Here is a 17,435-nt window from a genome sequence, read left to right on the forward strand (position 1 = left end):
GAGGTTACATTGCAAAATACATTCAAAAACATTACTATGTTTGTTGGAACAAAGCTATAAGGTAACACATTATGTATTACAATGTTTTTTTATGGTGGAGTATGTGTGAGCTACAATAAAACTAAATGTTTGCTTTCACAATTAAGTAACCAGACACATTTGTCACAAACAGGCATATGTATGCATTTAAGCTATGAGTGATGATGTTGCTAGGCAAAATAGTTGAAAGCAACAGTGAATGACATGTGTTCCATGTGTAGTGTTTTTTTATCATTTCACAAACATATGGATAGCTAACGTAGATATGTTCAATATTTCAGCTTCGAGTCCTGGGAACAGCATTCTTCCACAACAACACCAACACAGTGACATGGAGGAGACAAACATCTTAGAAATGCAGCCATTAATGCAAGGAATGAGCCCCCCAGCACCTGTGAGTACACCACCACAGCAAAGCACACCACCACCACAACACAGCCCAACAACACCAGGAACACAAGGCCCTGATCAGGTGTTTTGGACTATTTGGGCTAGACAGCAGGCCACTAATGAAGATTGCCTGCGTAAGCAGACACAAATGTTTGTAAGCCTACCATCTCACCTCAGAAGAATCTCAAGAAATCTGAGTCGACAAAATGAGCAAACAACCAGAATAGGCAATACCATGGAAGTCATGCGTACAGACATTACACAGGTCATGGGCAACTTACAGCGCATAATGGAAGAACAGCACAGACTAATGGAAGAACAGCACAGACAACAGCAAAGTTATATGAGCATTTTTCAAAACAGTCAAAAGATTAATGAAAGTTTAATCAGAATAGTAGACAATCAAAATGCTGCTACACGTGAACTCAATGCCACCCTCACTAACCTGAATGAAACTCTCAGATGCATGCACCAACAGCAAATAACCAGCAGTTCTGGTACGACTACTCCAAATATCACGCCAGTCTCATCACCACCGTCACCAGAGCACGCCAACATGACAGTGCTAAAGGCAAAGGCCAGGACAAGCAGCCACCCAAAAAAACTTTAAAAAAACAAGTTAGACATTTGTGATAATTAACACAAAATAGTTTGCAAGTGTTTTTGATGGTTTACAAAATATCACACTTAGCTCCTTGACCCTTTTTTTAACATCATTAATTATAAGTGGGCCAAAATAATAGAAAAAAATAGTACGCACATTTATTCCTTTTCTTTTTTTTAGGGTATTGGAGGAGGAAAATGTTGATGTAGCCACACATACATGTTAGCAGGAAGTAAACTGACCACTTGATTTTTTTCTAATCATTACTCTTTCTAGATTCCAATAATTCTCTTTGCCTGCAGATACAATAATTGCCTGCCAGGCAGAATGTCTTTAGCAGGAAGTAAACTGACCACTTGATTTTTTTCTAATCATTACTCTTTCTAGATTCCAATCATTCTCTTTGCCTGCAGATACAATAATTGCCTACCAGGCAGAATGTCTTTAGCAGGAAGTAAACTGACCACTTGATTTTTTTCTAATCATTACTCTTTCTAGATTCCAATAATTCTCTTTGCCTGCAGATACAATAATTGCCTGCCAGGCAGAATGTCTTTAGCAGGAAGTAAACTGAACACTTGATTTTTTTCTAATCATTACTCTTTCTAGATTCCAATAATTCTCTTTGCCTGCAGATACAATAATTGCCTGCCAGGCAGAATGTCTTTAGCAGGAAGTAAACTGAACACTTGATTTTTTTCTAATCATTACTCTTTCTAGATTCCAATCATTCTCCTTGCCTGCAGACAATCCAAATTACAATGTTAGTGAAACATATCTTAGCTATCTTATCTATACAACATTACAATTGTTTTGTTTATAAAACATTGTCCAAATGAATGTCAGTATTGTTGGGACATGTTTGTGTGTGTTAAAAATTATTAAGCATGTTTTTACACATGATGCATAAACAAACAAATATGTACTTTTACCCTTAAAAAAAAGTGTACAATAATGTATATGTGTGGCAAACTGTGTATTTACTTACACATCATCAAGTTTACAGCATCAAACATTAGTAAAAAAATTATTCATGATTACAGTAAGTTTGTGAGTCTTAAATATGATGGTGCATCACACATAGGGACACATGTTTTCCTCAAGGCTAACATATTATATGTTGAGGAGTGTTTTTTGGGAACACAGGTTCTCATTCTCGGCCATCAGGAACCCACACAGTGCATGTTTTGCAGGTCTACTCACAGAATCACAAGTGACATAATTAGCTCCACCTGTGAACCTTTTAACATATGTCTGTGAGTAATTCATACACCTGTGCTTCTACTGTGTTACTTGAAAAACATGCACTGTGTGTGGTCCTGAGGGCCGAGTTTGTGAACCTGTGCATTAGGACATTACACACAATGATAAAGTAAAATACTAAATGGTTGATGTTGGCTTGTAAGAAATTAGCACTGCAAGATTTCGAACACTTATCCAGACTTAATGCATGCCACTCATAATCTGTTGTTTTGATATTAAAAAAACACACAATACACATGCGACATTTTTTAAGCATATAGCGAGGGTATGTTTGTATGTGTCAAGGAGACAGACACATTCAGAGTAATGGATTTTGGCAAAAAACACAAAACATCTATTTATGAAGACACAACAAATGAAATAAGCAAACCAAGCTTACCTTAGAAATAGCGATTTATGATCTGTTGCCTAACCTGCCTCCCTACATCAGTACTCCAAGTATCACCAGATGTCTCTAATTCCTCTGCTTGCTGGCTGCTTTCATCCTCCTCCTCCTCCTCCTCAACATGTGGCAGATGTTGTTGCAAACACATGTTATGAAGAAAGAAGCAGCAGAACACAATTTGAGTCACCTTGGAGGGACTATACAACAAAAGGCCACCAGACTTATCCAGACACCGAAACCTAGATTTCAGCACACCAAAACATCTTTCTATCACATTCCACGTGGACTTATGTGCATTATTGTAATTGTGTTCAGCAGGGGTATCAGGTCGGGACAATGGAGTTAGAAGCCAAGAGTAACAGCCATATCCTCCATCACCTAAAAGACAGATATAGTAACGTGAATCATGTTAAGATACAGCAACACATAAGTAACACACTGTGGGGCAGATGTATTATCCTGTAGAAGGCATAAGGAAGTGAAAAACAAGTGATATGTGCAAGGTAAAAAAGGCAGCAGACAATCTGTTCCTAAATGTTAATTTACATATTGGAGCAGATTGGCAGGTGCCTTTATCACCTTGCACAGATCACTGGTTTCTCACTTCCTTATGCCTTCTACAGGTTAATACATCTGCCCCTGTATTTGGACAAAGTATACGCAGGCCTACACATATCAAATTACATACCCAGCAGCCATCCATCTGGCATTTGTCCGTCCTCAAACTTATCAAAGAGGGATGACTGACTGAGGATGAAGGAGTCATGGCAGCCCCCAGGGTAACCAGCAACAACACTCATTATTTTGAGATTTGCATCACAAACCACCTGCACATTTGTGGAGTGTTGAAAATGGCGGTTAGTATATATGTGCTGCCTGCCCCTAGGTGATCTCAGCTGAATGTGTGTGCAATCTATGGCTCCAAGCACATTGGGCATGCCAGCCAGCTCATAGAAATCTACCCTGACGGCATGCCACTGAGACTCCTGGGTAGGGAAGCAGATTGAGGCCTCGATGTGGGGCTGCAAAACAGCCAAAACCTGTGTGAACATTTTAACGAACAATAAACTTGAGATTTTAGGACAGAACTGGCCACCGAGAAATTAAAACAAACACAAAACAGAAGAGGTTGTTAGGTATACACCACCTGTATTAAGATTCTTGAAAATGAGGGCTGTGAGATTCCTATGACATCCCCAGACACAGCCTGAAAGCTGCCAGTAGCCATAAAGTGCAACACAGCCAGGAGTTTGTGCAGGCCTGAGACAGGGCGAGAGCGTGCTGTCTCAGGGTCTAGGCCCAGTTTGACAAGGTCATACAGACGGAAAATGTTGTTACGATTTAGACGGAACATCTGTATGACCTTATCATCGGACAATGCGTTTAAGTTTAAACGCCCCCTAAAAAAACGAGGCCTGCGCAGCCTCCGCGGAACCTGTACAACCTGCTGACCATGTTCATTTTCTTGGCCCTGGGTACTTACAGGCTGATGTCTGAGTCTGAGGAATCCCACAGCACACAAAAGATCACTGGCCCACAGTCCTGCTGCCATTTCTTAGTGTAGGTGTATTGAAATGGGCCTAACATCCTTTTATAGGCATCCTAATTCAGGTGTGAGTGATTTTTTATTGCCAACACATGTAAACACGACTGAAAAAAGCAGGTCTATTTTTTTGCCGCTTTTTTTAACGAATCGCAAAAAAATACGACCGCATTTGAGCCCTCAGAGACTAACACCCAAATACGAATGAATAGTGAATTCCCGTATTCTATGAAATAACAGCCGCGTTTGACCGATGGTCTATTCATTCGTATTTCGGGACGTTGTCAGTCAAACCATTACGAATATACCAGACACTGCCGAGATTGGTGCTTAGTGAATTCCCGGATTGGGACTTAGAAAAAAACCCACAAATCGACCAAACTCGGATTTTTAGTAAATACTGGCCTAGGTTGGGTTCCGAAAGAACTCACTAGAAGATCTTTAGTATCAAAAGATACCTTTATGTATACGACTTTCCCCATGTAGAGTGAGTGGGGTACGCCAACTTTAACCTATTGAGGAAGATACCGGTTACAAAGAGTTGTTGATCTAGATTGACTTTTTATAGACTATACTACACATTTTTCTTTCTGTTATTATTTTTTGCATGATCTTTGGAAATCCACCACTGGACATCGCCTAGATTGCTTTTAAAAATAACGAACTAATACATCATCCCGGTCGATCTGCAAATTTTATGTCAATGTTTACTTAAGGAACGTATTGTATTAAGTCATATATTTAACCATTTACGATTGTATTATCACAAGCGCCCTGCACACATTTAGGTGTCACTTTCTGTACATCTGTTTCGTGGGAGTGTTTGGAAAAACGCAGGCGTGCCCAAGCATTTGCAGGGCAGGTTTCTGACGTCAATTCCGGCCCTGGACAGGCTGATGTATTCGCAGTGGCTGAGTAAGTCCTGGGCTGTGCAGAGACTACACAAAATCTGTTCGTACAGCTCTGCTACACATGCGTTCGCACACTTGCACAGCTAAAATACACTCCCCCTGTAGGCGGCAACTATCTGATCGCAGCAGTGCAAAAATCGCTTGCTAGCGATCAGGTCTGAATTAGACCCCAGGACCAAAGGGTTGTCAATATCTTGAAATCAGATCACTACATTTTGGTGATAATACTTGATCCTAGGTTTAAGTCATACATGTTTTTCTTTCAACTGACACAAATCTTAAGATACAGTATGTAAAGAGCTCATTGCTGGCAACTTGACAGTTCAAGCTGCATATGACATGACAATGTCTTCTTCAGTTTCTCCTGCAGCTGCTGCTGCCAGGAAAAACCGAGCATTACCAAGAGACCCACTGGTGATGAGGACACAAAAACCGAGCATTACCAAGAGACCCACTGGTGATGCGGACACAAAAACCGAGCATTACCAAGAGACCCACTGGTGATGAGGACACAAAAACCGAGCATTACCAAGAGACCCACTGGGGATGCGGACACAAAAACCGAGCATTACCAAGAGACCCACTGGTGATGAGGACACAAAAACCGAGCATTACTAAGAGACCCACTGGGGATGCGGACACAAAAATCGAGCATTACTAAGAGACCCACTGGTGATGAGGACACAACATTTTCAGACAGTCCCTTTGACAGGTGCAGGCAGGAGATGCTATAATCTGTGGCCTGAAAAATGTTGGGACATTTATGGCATTCAGCAACAGAATATAGATAATTGCAGCAGCTGCGATAACAGTTCAATTTGCCATGCCATCAACTGAAGCAAGCAGTAATAACTAGGTGGAATTCCACCGTTTGTATGCTTCAGTGAATTGAGAAACGCAACATACCATCCAAGCATACACAAGCCATGGCATAGGAAGAGGCATAATGTACCTTAGTCCAGTAATGTGGAGAATAATTTCTGTTTTATGCAAATATACTGAAACCATTCAAAATAGTAACCTATGAATATAGTTCAGACAGTAAAAGCTTCAGTCAGGTGATTCCCTTAAGTAGACTAATAAAAAGGCAGCTCAAAAAACTTGAGGATGAGATGAAACCAAGCTATTCCGCTAAGTATGTTGGACTTAGATCAAGTTCTTTATTTGCTTTACCAGGACCAAAGGGTTGCCAACATCTTGAAATCAGATCACTACATTTTGGTGATCCTAAGTTTAAGGCATACATAATGTTTTCCTTTCAACTTACACAAATCTTAAGAGATGTAAAGAGCTCATTGTTGTCAGTTGGCAGTTCAAGCTGCACATGACATGATAATGTCTTCTTTAGTTTCTCCTGCAACTGCTGCTGCTAGGAAAAACTGAGCTTTCCCAAGAGATCCACTGGTGATGAGGATGAGTGACACAACATTTCCATATCTGGTAAGGTCTCAAAGAACTGCCCAACATTAGTGACACCTCTACTGTGACTAAGGGGTCTATTTATCAGGCCTTGGATGGGGATAAAGTGGGCAGAGATAAAGTACCAGCAAATCACCTCCTAACTGCCATGTCTCAGGCTGGGTTTGAAAAATTACATTTAGGAGCTGATTGGCTGGTACTTTATCTCCATCTTCTTTATCTCCATCCATGGCTTAGTAAATAGACCCCTCAATCTGATACAGTAACAATCCATAGAATGATGGTGGATTATTGTAATGATAGTTTACAAATGAGCATGTCAGACATTCACCTTTGAATACTGGGAGGAAAAAAAGTAATTTGCAGTCCACTGTATAAACTTGCTGTGCTTTACTTAAGCTGCCCACTCTCTAATGTGTACTTGGAAAGCATTTTCAGCAAAGTCAGGAACCTTGTGAGTGATCACCATAGGAGGCAATTTCCTCAAAATGTTAAAAAGATGATGTTCATAAAATGAACTACAAATTCCATGGGGAAGACCTTTCCCAGCAATTGCATAAAAGTACAGAAACTTGTGTAATGGTGGATTCCAGTGGAAAGTAATTAAAATTATATGCTGATAACACTAATAAGAGTTAGGATGAGGATGATAATAATGTCTTCTTCCCACTGTATATAAGAGATCATTAACAAATCAGCACTGTTAGCTGCCTTAAGCCCATTGGCAGCTTGTTTTGTGGGGGGGCTAACACACCAAGCACTTTAGCCACAAAAGTAGCAGTCCCTATAGCTGAAGTGTTTGGTTTGTTAAACTGTGCACATACTTTTTAGTATACAACATAAGAGTGGGTGGAAGGGCTCAAGGACAATTCCATCTTGCACCACTTTTCTTTTCTGCCACTGCTGTATGGCAATGTTTCATAGATGTGCTATATTCTATTAAACTGCCATGTGTTTGTGTTACTTCTCTGTCACTTAGTAGCTAGCCAGCTCGCTTGATTTGGGCACCATTTCACAGCAGACATGTTTACCTGAAGAAAAACTCAAATAGAGTTTGAAACGTTGTATAGCAAACGTGCTGTTGTCTCTTCCTTTTCAAATGGTTGTGAGTGCCGTACACCTGCGCTGCTGTATTTTCCCTTTGCTGTAAGGGCACCAAACCAAGCTGCTTTTTCCTCGAGGAGTGCCGGGCCTGCTGCTTTGTATATATATATATATATATCAAAACAGAATACTCTCCCTCTGCGCTAATGGATTAATCCAATTAAAATAATCACTTCAATTGGTACAAAAGAAAGGCAGCCAAGTTCCACTAAGTTCACTGTTAGGAGGAACTAAAAAAATATTGCAATAGGAGAACTGGCGCCATATATATATATATATATATATATATATGGCAATAGGAGAACTGGCGCCATATATATATATATATATATATATATATATAAAGCACTGTGAGTTTGCAGTGGAAATTTGTGGAAATATAAGCGGCTATGTTTTTTGTTTACAACTTGTGCATTCAATAAAGCCTAGCAGGTGCTGTTCCCAACTGTGTTGATATATATATATATAAGCACTGTGAGTCCAGTGTGAATTTGTCATTTGTGTGTTTTTGTTTTTTTGCGCAGCTTGTGCATTAAATAAGGTCCAGTAGGTGCCGTGCCACACTGTGTTAATAAGTATTAGTACTGGGAATCTGCAGTGTGAATTTGTGATTTGCAAAAAAAAAGAAAATAAATAACTACTATTGACAGTATGTAATGCTGCCCGAGTTCAGCCGACGTGCAGGATTCTGGCCAAATTTGGACTTTTTTTTTTTTTTTTTTTTTTAAAGGCAATCACCTGCAAGGCAAAACCATGCCTTGTAAGTGATTGCCCCTTTAATAAAAAGTCTAAGTTTGGCCTGAATCCCACACGTTGGCATGAATCCTCCAATGTCACGACCTTGGGCAGTATTACATCCCGCCCTGTAATTGAGTTTTTAGTACATCTGGTGTGTGTTTATTGATATGTATAAAGATCAGTCAAGAGCAAAGCAGGAGCAGCAACCAATTACTATCGCTGAGCTGCTGCCAGTCATGATAGTACAACATCTACTAAAGGTGGTCCAGGGGGCAGAAAGGAAAGGGCACCTGATATTAAAATCTTTCACTCTGTTAAAAAAAGGGGTAGAGGTGTCACCTTATAAAGCGACAAAGCAGTGCCCAAAAACAACACTAAGGTTCAGACTGTGTGTTCACAAATCCCTGAGCAGAGTCTAGGAGTGTCCACATCAGAGGCGTAACTAAGGCAGGGTGAGTGGGGCACGTGCCTTCGGCATCTTGGCAGGCCCAGCAGAGGGGGGCGCCGCCGGCGGCCAGGGCAACATGCCCACTCGCCCCCGTCATGCTGCAATGTGAGGGGAGGAGAGCGCGCATCTCTCCTTCCCCTCAATGTGCTAACTGCCACGCTGCCAGCAGCGCTGCGTGTGTGTCCGGTCTCCGGTGGCGTTAGCCAATCAGAGCTTGCGGACCGGCTCTTGACCCCACGTCTGCAGTTGACAATTCTTTCTGCTTGAACCCCCTCCGGGGGATGTACGAGCATAAACAATAATATTAACATAGCATTAACATTTTCAAAATGTAACTGATTCCAGTACTGAGTGGTTATTAGAATACTGCATTTGAGGTTTTTGGGTTGTGGATTTTAGTCCCTCTTTAATATTACTGTATGTACCTTTGTATCCAATACCTACAGTGTCTTGCTAAAGTATTCACCCCCCTTGGCTTTTTACCTATTTTGTTACATTACAACCTGTAATTTATTTGTATTTTTTTAATCTGAATTTTAGGTGATGGACATACACAAAATAGTCTAAGTTGGTGAAGTGAAATGAGAAAAATTTATATAAAAGATAATTTTTATAAATAAAAATGTTACAATTGGCATGTAACACCACTAAACAAGAGGCATCACACCATGAAGACCAAGAAGCTCTCCAAACAAGTCAGGGACAAAGTTGTTGAGAAGTACAAGTCAGGGTTGGGTTATATAAAAAATATCCAAATCTTTGATGAACCCCGGAGCACCATCAAATCTATCATCTTCAAATGGAAAGAACATTGTACCACAACAAACCTGCCAGGAGAGGGCCTGCCACCAAAACTCACAGACCGGGCAAGGAGGGCATTAATAAGAGAGGCAGCACAGACACCAAAGGTAACCCTGAAAGAGCTGCAAAGTTCCACAGCAGGGACTGGTGTATCTGCGCATGTGACCACAATAAGCCGTACACTCCATAAAGCTGGGTTTTATGGAAGAATGGTCAGAAAAAAAAACATTACTTAGTGTTAAAAATAAGAAGGCATGTTTTGAGTTTGCCGAAAGGCATGTAGACGACTCCCCAAATGTATGGAGGAAGGTGCTCTGGTCAGATGAGACTAAAATTTTACTTTTCGGCCAGCAAGGAAAATGCTATGATGTCTGGTGCAAACCCAACACATTCCATCACCCCAAGAACACCATCCCCACAGTGAAACATGGTGGTGGCAGCATCATGCTGTAGGGATGTTTTTCAGCAGCAGGGACTGGTAAACTGTTTCGAGTCGAGGGAAAGATGGATGGTGCTTAATACAGGGATATTCTTGTGCAGAACCTGTTTCAGTCTGCCTGTGATTTGAGACTGGGATGGAGGTTCACCTTCCAGCAGGACAATGACCCAAAGCATACTGCTAAAGCAACACTCAAGTGGTTTAAGGGTAAACATTTAAATGTGTTGGAATGGCCTAATCAAAGACCAGATCTCAATCCAATTGAGAATCTGTGGTCAGACTTGAAGATTGCTGTTCACAAGCGGAAACCATCCAACATGAAGGAGCTGGAGCAGTTTTGCCTTGAGGAATGGGCAAAAATCCCAGTGGCAAGATGTGGCAAGCTCATAGAGACTTATCCAAAGCGACTTGCAGCTGTAATTGTCGCAAAAGGTGACTCTACAAAGTACTGAGTTTAGGGGGGTGAATAGTTATACACGCTGAAGTTTTCTGTTATTTTGTCCTATTTGATGTCTGCTTCACAATAAAATAAAAAAACATCTTCAATGTTGTAGCCATGTTCTGTGAATGAAATGATGCAAACCTCCAAACATTCCACTTTAATTACAGGTTGTGAGGCAACAAAACATGAAAAATGTAAAGGGGGGTGAATAGCAAGGCACTAGTATACCAGATCTTGTATAAAGTGCTGCTTTATATGGACATGGGAGAGTTAAGAAAAGAGCTGTATATTAAAGATGTGTGTTGTAAATGTGCTGATTCTGTAATTACACCTGTCTGTGGTTAGAAGTTTAAAAAAATACTCCTGAAGGAAAACAAAACAAGTAGACAAAAATTGAGGTAGGAGCGGTGCAAAAGCAATTTACCAGTTACACATTCCCAACATTTTGATCTTTGGTTCAGGACACATTGCATGGGTGCATGTCCAATGCTATTATAGGGGCATGGATAGGGTGGTCTTCAGTATGCCGCCGCCCGAGATCCCGGCAACCAGCATACCGGCGCCGGGATCCCGACCGCCGGCATGCCAACACATATTCTCCCTCTTGGGGGTCCACGACCCCCCTGGAGGGAGAATAAATTACGCTTGGCACACGTAGCGCGCCACCGCTCGCCCAGCGGTTGGTATGCCAGCGATCGGGATCCCAGCACTGGTTTGCTGGCCTCCGGCCACTCATACTACACCCCTAGCATAGACCCCTAGGATGGGAACAGTCCTCCTTAAATTGAGACTCCAAGGATTTGCCTCTGTACCTCAGCCACTCATTATCACTGCAATGACAGGGCACACTAGTGTGGGTGAACACTGGCATTCAGACAACGCATCATCTAGGCTATTTTATTCTTTATCCTGGAGGAACTAGTGCAGATGTGACAAATGTAGTTTTGAGTGAGATCAAATCTCGGTATGTCATTTGATACACTGATCATTTACTACGGATCACCATGCACCTATTTAGTGTGGTGAAAGGATCATCTAATATGAGAGAAAAATAAGACAAAACACAGCATCTGTCTAATGGAAAGTCTTTAGCTTTTATCAGCGACTGTCCTTATTACCAGATGTCCTATGTTTAACCCCTCCCTGACAAGACTCAACCCCATGACTGTTTGCATGTCTCTGCCCTGGTTATTATGTACAGTACGCATTTCTTTACAAGACACTCCATTACACAATCTAAATTTGATGCTTAATGTTGATAAGTTTTTTTCTCAGACATGAGAGAGATCCTTTGGTTTGTATGAGGTCATAGAAGGTAATTGCATTCAGTTTATGTAGCCCAGTTAGCTTAATTGCCCTTATTTGTGCAAGTGCCCTGACAGAAGGAAAGTCTGTTAATATCTTTACTGATTCTCTCCATGGGGTACATTTACAGAGGCTTCTAAAACAGAGAATTGGTGATGTTGCCCATAGCAACCAATCAGATTATGTCTATCATTTCTCTATTGCATCCTGGAAAATAATAGACAGAATCTGATTGGTTGCTATGGCAACATCACCACTTTTAATTTTTAGAAGCTTTAGTAAATTTACCCCAAGGGCCAAATGTAATAAAGTGAGAGTTTCAGAAAGTGAGAGCTTTGGTAAGGTTTTGCTGTTTTTTTTTAAAGTGGCAATCATTTACACAGCAAGATTAGCCTGGTTTTGCAGTGTAAATGATTGCCACTTTAAAAAAAACTGCAAAACCTTACCAAATCTCTCACTTTCTGAAACTCTCACTCTATTACATTTGGCCCCATATGTTTGGCCTGGTGCTATTTATGGGCAATTGGCTATACAGAAGATTTCTCACCTCTGGAGACACACGTATACAAAATGTTTCTCATATATAACTCGTTTTATTATTACTTTCTATTGTCACTATTTCTAAACATACTGTACTGCATATTTTAAACCTCATGATGTTACAAGCGGAAATGCTTCAGCTAAGTACTGGCTAGAATGCCCCTGGCCGGCCCCTAATAACACTACAGTAGAACCACACCAATTTCAAATTCATCACACAAAAAAAGATGAAACTGCCTAACCACTTTGGGGTCCTTTTGTATATATTTTGGTTGATTTGATTTAAGTAAAGAAACGTACATTTGAAAATGTACTTTAATCTCACCTGCCACAATGTAATGTTGAGGATTGGAACAAGTGCTGGTGGCACATGCATGAAAAGATGGCACACATGGGTGTGGTCTTGCATTATGGGACTATAACTAGTGAATCCACAGCACTGGACTACCCCATCTTCCTCCACAAATTTACATGCTGCACATACTAAGGGGCCGATTCAGACCTGATCACTGCTGTGCGTTTTCTCACAGGCATTGATCAGGTCTGCACTGCGCATGCGTATACACCACAATGCGCAGGTGCGACGGTCCGCAGCAGCGAGAAACGTTGGTCAGCGACAGGATGGTGCAAAAATTCCACACGCAAGGAGATTGACAGGAAGAGGGCGTTTGTGGGTGGCTACTGATGTTTCTAGGGAGTGTCCAGAAAAATGGAAGAGGGACCCGGCGTTTTGAAGGAGGATTTCAGACGTCAGCTCCGGCCCCTATCCTCACAGCATGTAAATCCTGGGCTGTGCAGAGACTGCAGCTCTCCAGCACAAGCAATCGCATACCTGCACACACAATACCCTCCTACTGTAGGCGGCGACTACCGGATCACAGGGATGCAAAAAACGCACCCTAGCGATCAGGTCTGAATTACCCCCAGTGGCAAACGCAGGATTCGCATGGGGGGGTTTCCAGAACTGGGTGGAGCCAATCACGGGGGTGGGGACTGAGGTGACCCAGTATATGCTGGGTCCGTAAAACTAGTGTGTCTGTGTGTGTGTGTGTGTGTGTGTGTGTGTGTGTGTGTGTGTGTATATATATATATATATATATATATAAATATACAAATACGGAAAGGAGGAAGCGGCACTCGGCGTGTTGAAACAGGCACAAAGTGTATTCAACAACACATCTACAGGACACTTTTTGCCTGTTTAAAGACGCAGAGTGCCGCTTCCTCCTTTCCGTATTTGTAAATATTTGTTTCAAGAGGGCATTGGTGCTTACTGTGGCCATCAGTGGGAGTGCCGATCCACCTCCATATATATGTTTTCATCTAACCTGCCTTTGTGCTTCTTTGTACCGGAGTGCCGCCGACTATACTCTATGTATCACCCGCTGCCATACGGGTCTAGGAGGGCACCGGACCGATATATTTTGAGACTGGGAGTGCTGCCAAAGCAATTGTATATATATATATAGATATACATACATATCTACACATATATATACCGTATATACACACACATATATATATATATATATATATACACATTAAACATGCATACATATATATATATACATACATACAGTACACGTCTACTGTATATACACATGTATATATATCACACACATATGTGTGTGTGTGTGTGTGTGTGTGTGTGTGTGTGTGTGTGTGTGTGTTTATATGTATGTATGTATGTATGTATGTATGTGTGTATGTATGTATATACATGTGTATATATGTATGCACATGGATATATATGTACTATAATTAAAATAAAGTAAACTTTTATTAAGCACTTACAAGTGCCACCAGGAAGACAGCAGGCTGCAGAGGACACTAGACAGCCATTAATAATACTCATGCAGCAAAAAATAAAAAAAAAAATATATTTTTTTTTAGGTGGAGGGGGGTTTCTGGGTGCTCGGAAACCCCCCTGGGTGCGCCACTGACCCCCTAAGGTCGGTGTGTGCAGCATCTTTTCATCACTGCAGATGATCAAGAAGAAGAGACAGCCCATAAATCAGGACTGTCCAATGATTAGAAATATAGAAAGAGCCAATCGCACAGGATAATATTTATAACCAATTGTTAAAAGAAGTAAAAGGACCCCCAGCACTGGCATTTCTATAATGGGTGCAGTGTGTGCGGTGCACACGAGCCCCTGAGTACAGAGGGGGTCCCCACCGCACACACTGCACCCATTTGTAAAATACTTACCCCTCCGAAGTCCAGCGCCGGCATCCGCAGCGCCGCTAGAACACAGTGAAAATGGCCCAGCTGCCATCTTCACGGCGTTCTGCGCATGCGCAGTAGAGAGATCTCAGGGAAAATGGTTGCCGCGCTATTTTCCCAGAGATCTGCGCATACGCAGTAGAGTCTGAGCCCTCTAGTGCTCAGACTTTACGGTGCTCCGGACAGAGAGGAGGGGGCCCGACGGAGGAGGCTGAACACAGGCCTCCTCTCTTAAAACGCCCCTGACCCCCAGTAATTATCAATATGCACTAATGTACAGTATATGTCTTAGCACAGGGTGTGCTACCACATAACAAATAATAATGTGCATATATCAACAAAAGATAAAAGCATTTGTCTTAAGGGCCCCATACACTAGAACGATAATGCCCGATTTCATCCAATTTCGGGCATTCGGGCCGATATATCGGGTGAAATTGGGCATTTTGGATGTGTTTCTGATCTGATCCGATGCGCGTTCCAGTGAGGGTCGGATCGGCTCCCCTAGATCGTTAGTGCTGCACTTATGATATGTCGGTTCCCGCAGGCATGGCTGGGATCGCATACGATATATTGCATGCAAAATATACCAAATCGTATGGAACCACTCCTGGGAAGCTCCCGGGAGAGTTCAAGGGAAATCGCCTCTGACTTCAGCCTCAGACATATCGTTGTAGTGTATGGGACCCTTTAGTGTGGTGCACCTAGCAATAAAAATTTACTTTTATAAAAAAAAATATTTTAAAAACTGCAGGAGGAGCATTATTACAATGGATATATACCATTTCCAGATGCCCAGCGGGTTTGCCCTGACAAAACAGACACTGCCAGTCCCAGAGTATTATCAGTTGTATTTGTGATTAGGAATTGCAGCTATTGTGGGAATTGACCCAGCAATGGGAAAGCCCAGTCAATGTTCACTCCTCCAAATTGATTAATTGTAACACAATGTAACAATAGTGGATTTGAGCAGCGCCGTAACTACGTGTGTGCCAGGTGTGCCTGGCACACAGCGCAGTCGCCCTGTGGGCGCAACGGCCAGCGGCTTGCAAAGAGTCAAATTGACTCATTATAAGCCGCCTCTGCAGTCTGCTGTGCTGGTTGCGCCGCGCTGGAGAAGCCGGAGGCATGGGAGGAGAGCAGCAGCGCAGGAGGCAGGGGAGAAGGAGGAGGGAGGAGGACTGTAGCCGCAGCAGCGCTATGTAATTGGTAGTAGCGCCACTGCAGCAGTCCCTCTCCTTCCGCATTGGCTGCCTGGCGCTGCTGTGAATGCTGGGATGCGCTTTGCTCATCCCAGCATTCACAGCGGCGGCGGGCAGCCAATGCTCCTACTACTTCCCCCCTCCTCCTACTCCCCTCCTGCCCGGGATCTGCCAGCACCGAGGAGCCTGACTGCCAGCGGGGAGAGATGGTAAGTATATGTCTGTCTGTGTCTCTCTCTCTCTCTCTCTCTCTCTCTCTCTCTCTCTATCTATCTATCTCTCTATCTATTCTGTCTGCTGCAATGTGTAAAAAGGGGGACTCTGTCTGCCGTAATGTGTAAAAATGGAGACGCTGTCTGCCGTAATGTGTAAAAAGGGGGACGCTGTCTGCCGTAATGTGTAAAAAGGAGGCGCTGTCTGCCGTAATGTGTAAAAAGGGGGACTGTCTGCTGCAATGTGTAAAAAGGGGGACTGTCTGCTGTAATGCCTAAAAGGGGCTCTACCTGGTGTAGTGGCGATACTGTGCAGCATAATTTGAATAATGGAGACTACTGTGCACCGTAGTGTGAATTGGTATTATTTTGTGGCCACGCCCCTATATATTTTTTGCGCACCTACGCACACTGCCCCTATCTTGCATGGGGGGGGGGCGCCAATGCTGTTTCTTGCACACAGCGCTAAAATGCCTAGTTACGGCACTGGATTTGAGAACAGTGTATCATGACAAACTGAGACTTATAGGAAGTGATACTCACAGCAGTGTAATGCGCCCTACACACTGGGCGATTACACTGCAAGATATGAACGATCTCGTTCATTAATGAACGAGATAACGTTCATATCTGTCAGTGTGGAGGCTCCAGCGATGAAGGATGCGTGGCCCCGCGCTCGTTCATCGCTGGTGCCCTGTCGGCTGTTCATGCAGGCCAATATGGACGAGATCGTCCATATTTGCCTGCACGTCTACGGAGCCGGGTGACGGGGGGAGTGAAGAAACTTCACTCCCCCCGTCACTGCCCCCCCGCCGCCGGGTCACCCGTCTGCCGTATCGGCGGTCGGGCAGCTCGGCGGCACATCGCCGAGTCTGTAGGGCCCATAAGACAGTAATATTCTTTAGTCTTGAAAAGAGTGTCATTTATTACCTCACATTAGACGACTGTAATAAACGAAACACTATAAGACGCAGTTACATTTCAGTTTATTGAATACAAATTTCATACAGAAGGAATAATTATATGTGCAGTGGCATTCTCACGCGCAGTAAATTTTATTACAATATCTCAGTAGGGGAACCAAAAATGTATCATGATTCTTTCACTTTTTTCACCTTTCTCTTTTTAAATATCTCGCAGTTTTTAAAATAATTTTTTACTAAAAGTAAATTTTTATTGGAAGGTGCACCACACTAAGACAAATGCTTTTTTCTTTTGTTGATATACTGTCCTATGATTACACAGTAGAGTTGGAAGGTATGATGATGATGATGAGTGAAAGCTTACAGTGTCATTGTGTAAAGGGGTAGCAGTAGCGGATCTTGCTACGGGCAAGCAGGATTTTTACCCGGGGCGCCGCCTTTCCGGAGGGCGCTGCCGCCATGGCAAGATCCTCTACTGGTGCCGGTGCTGTACGGTGCTGT

Source organism: Pseudophryne corroboree, chromosome 5 (genome assembly GCF_028390025.1).
Source record: "Pseudophryne corroboree isolate aPseCor3 chromosome 5, aPseCor3.hap2, whole genome shotgun sequence".
NCBI lineage: Eukaryota > Metazoa > Chordata > Amphibia > Anura > Myobatrachidae > Pseudophryne > Pseudophryne corroboree.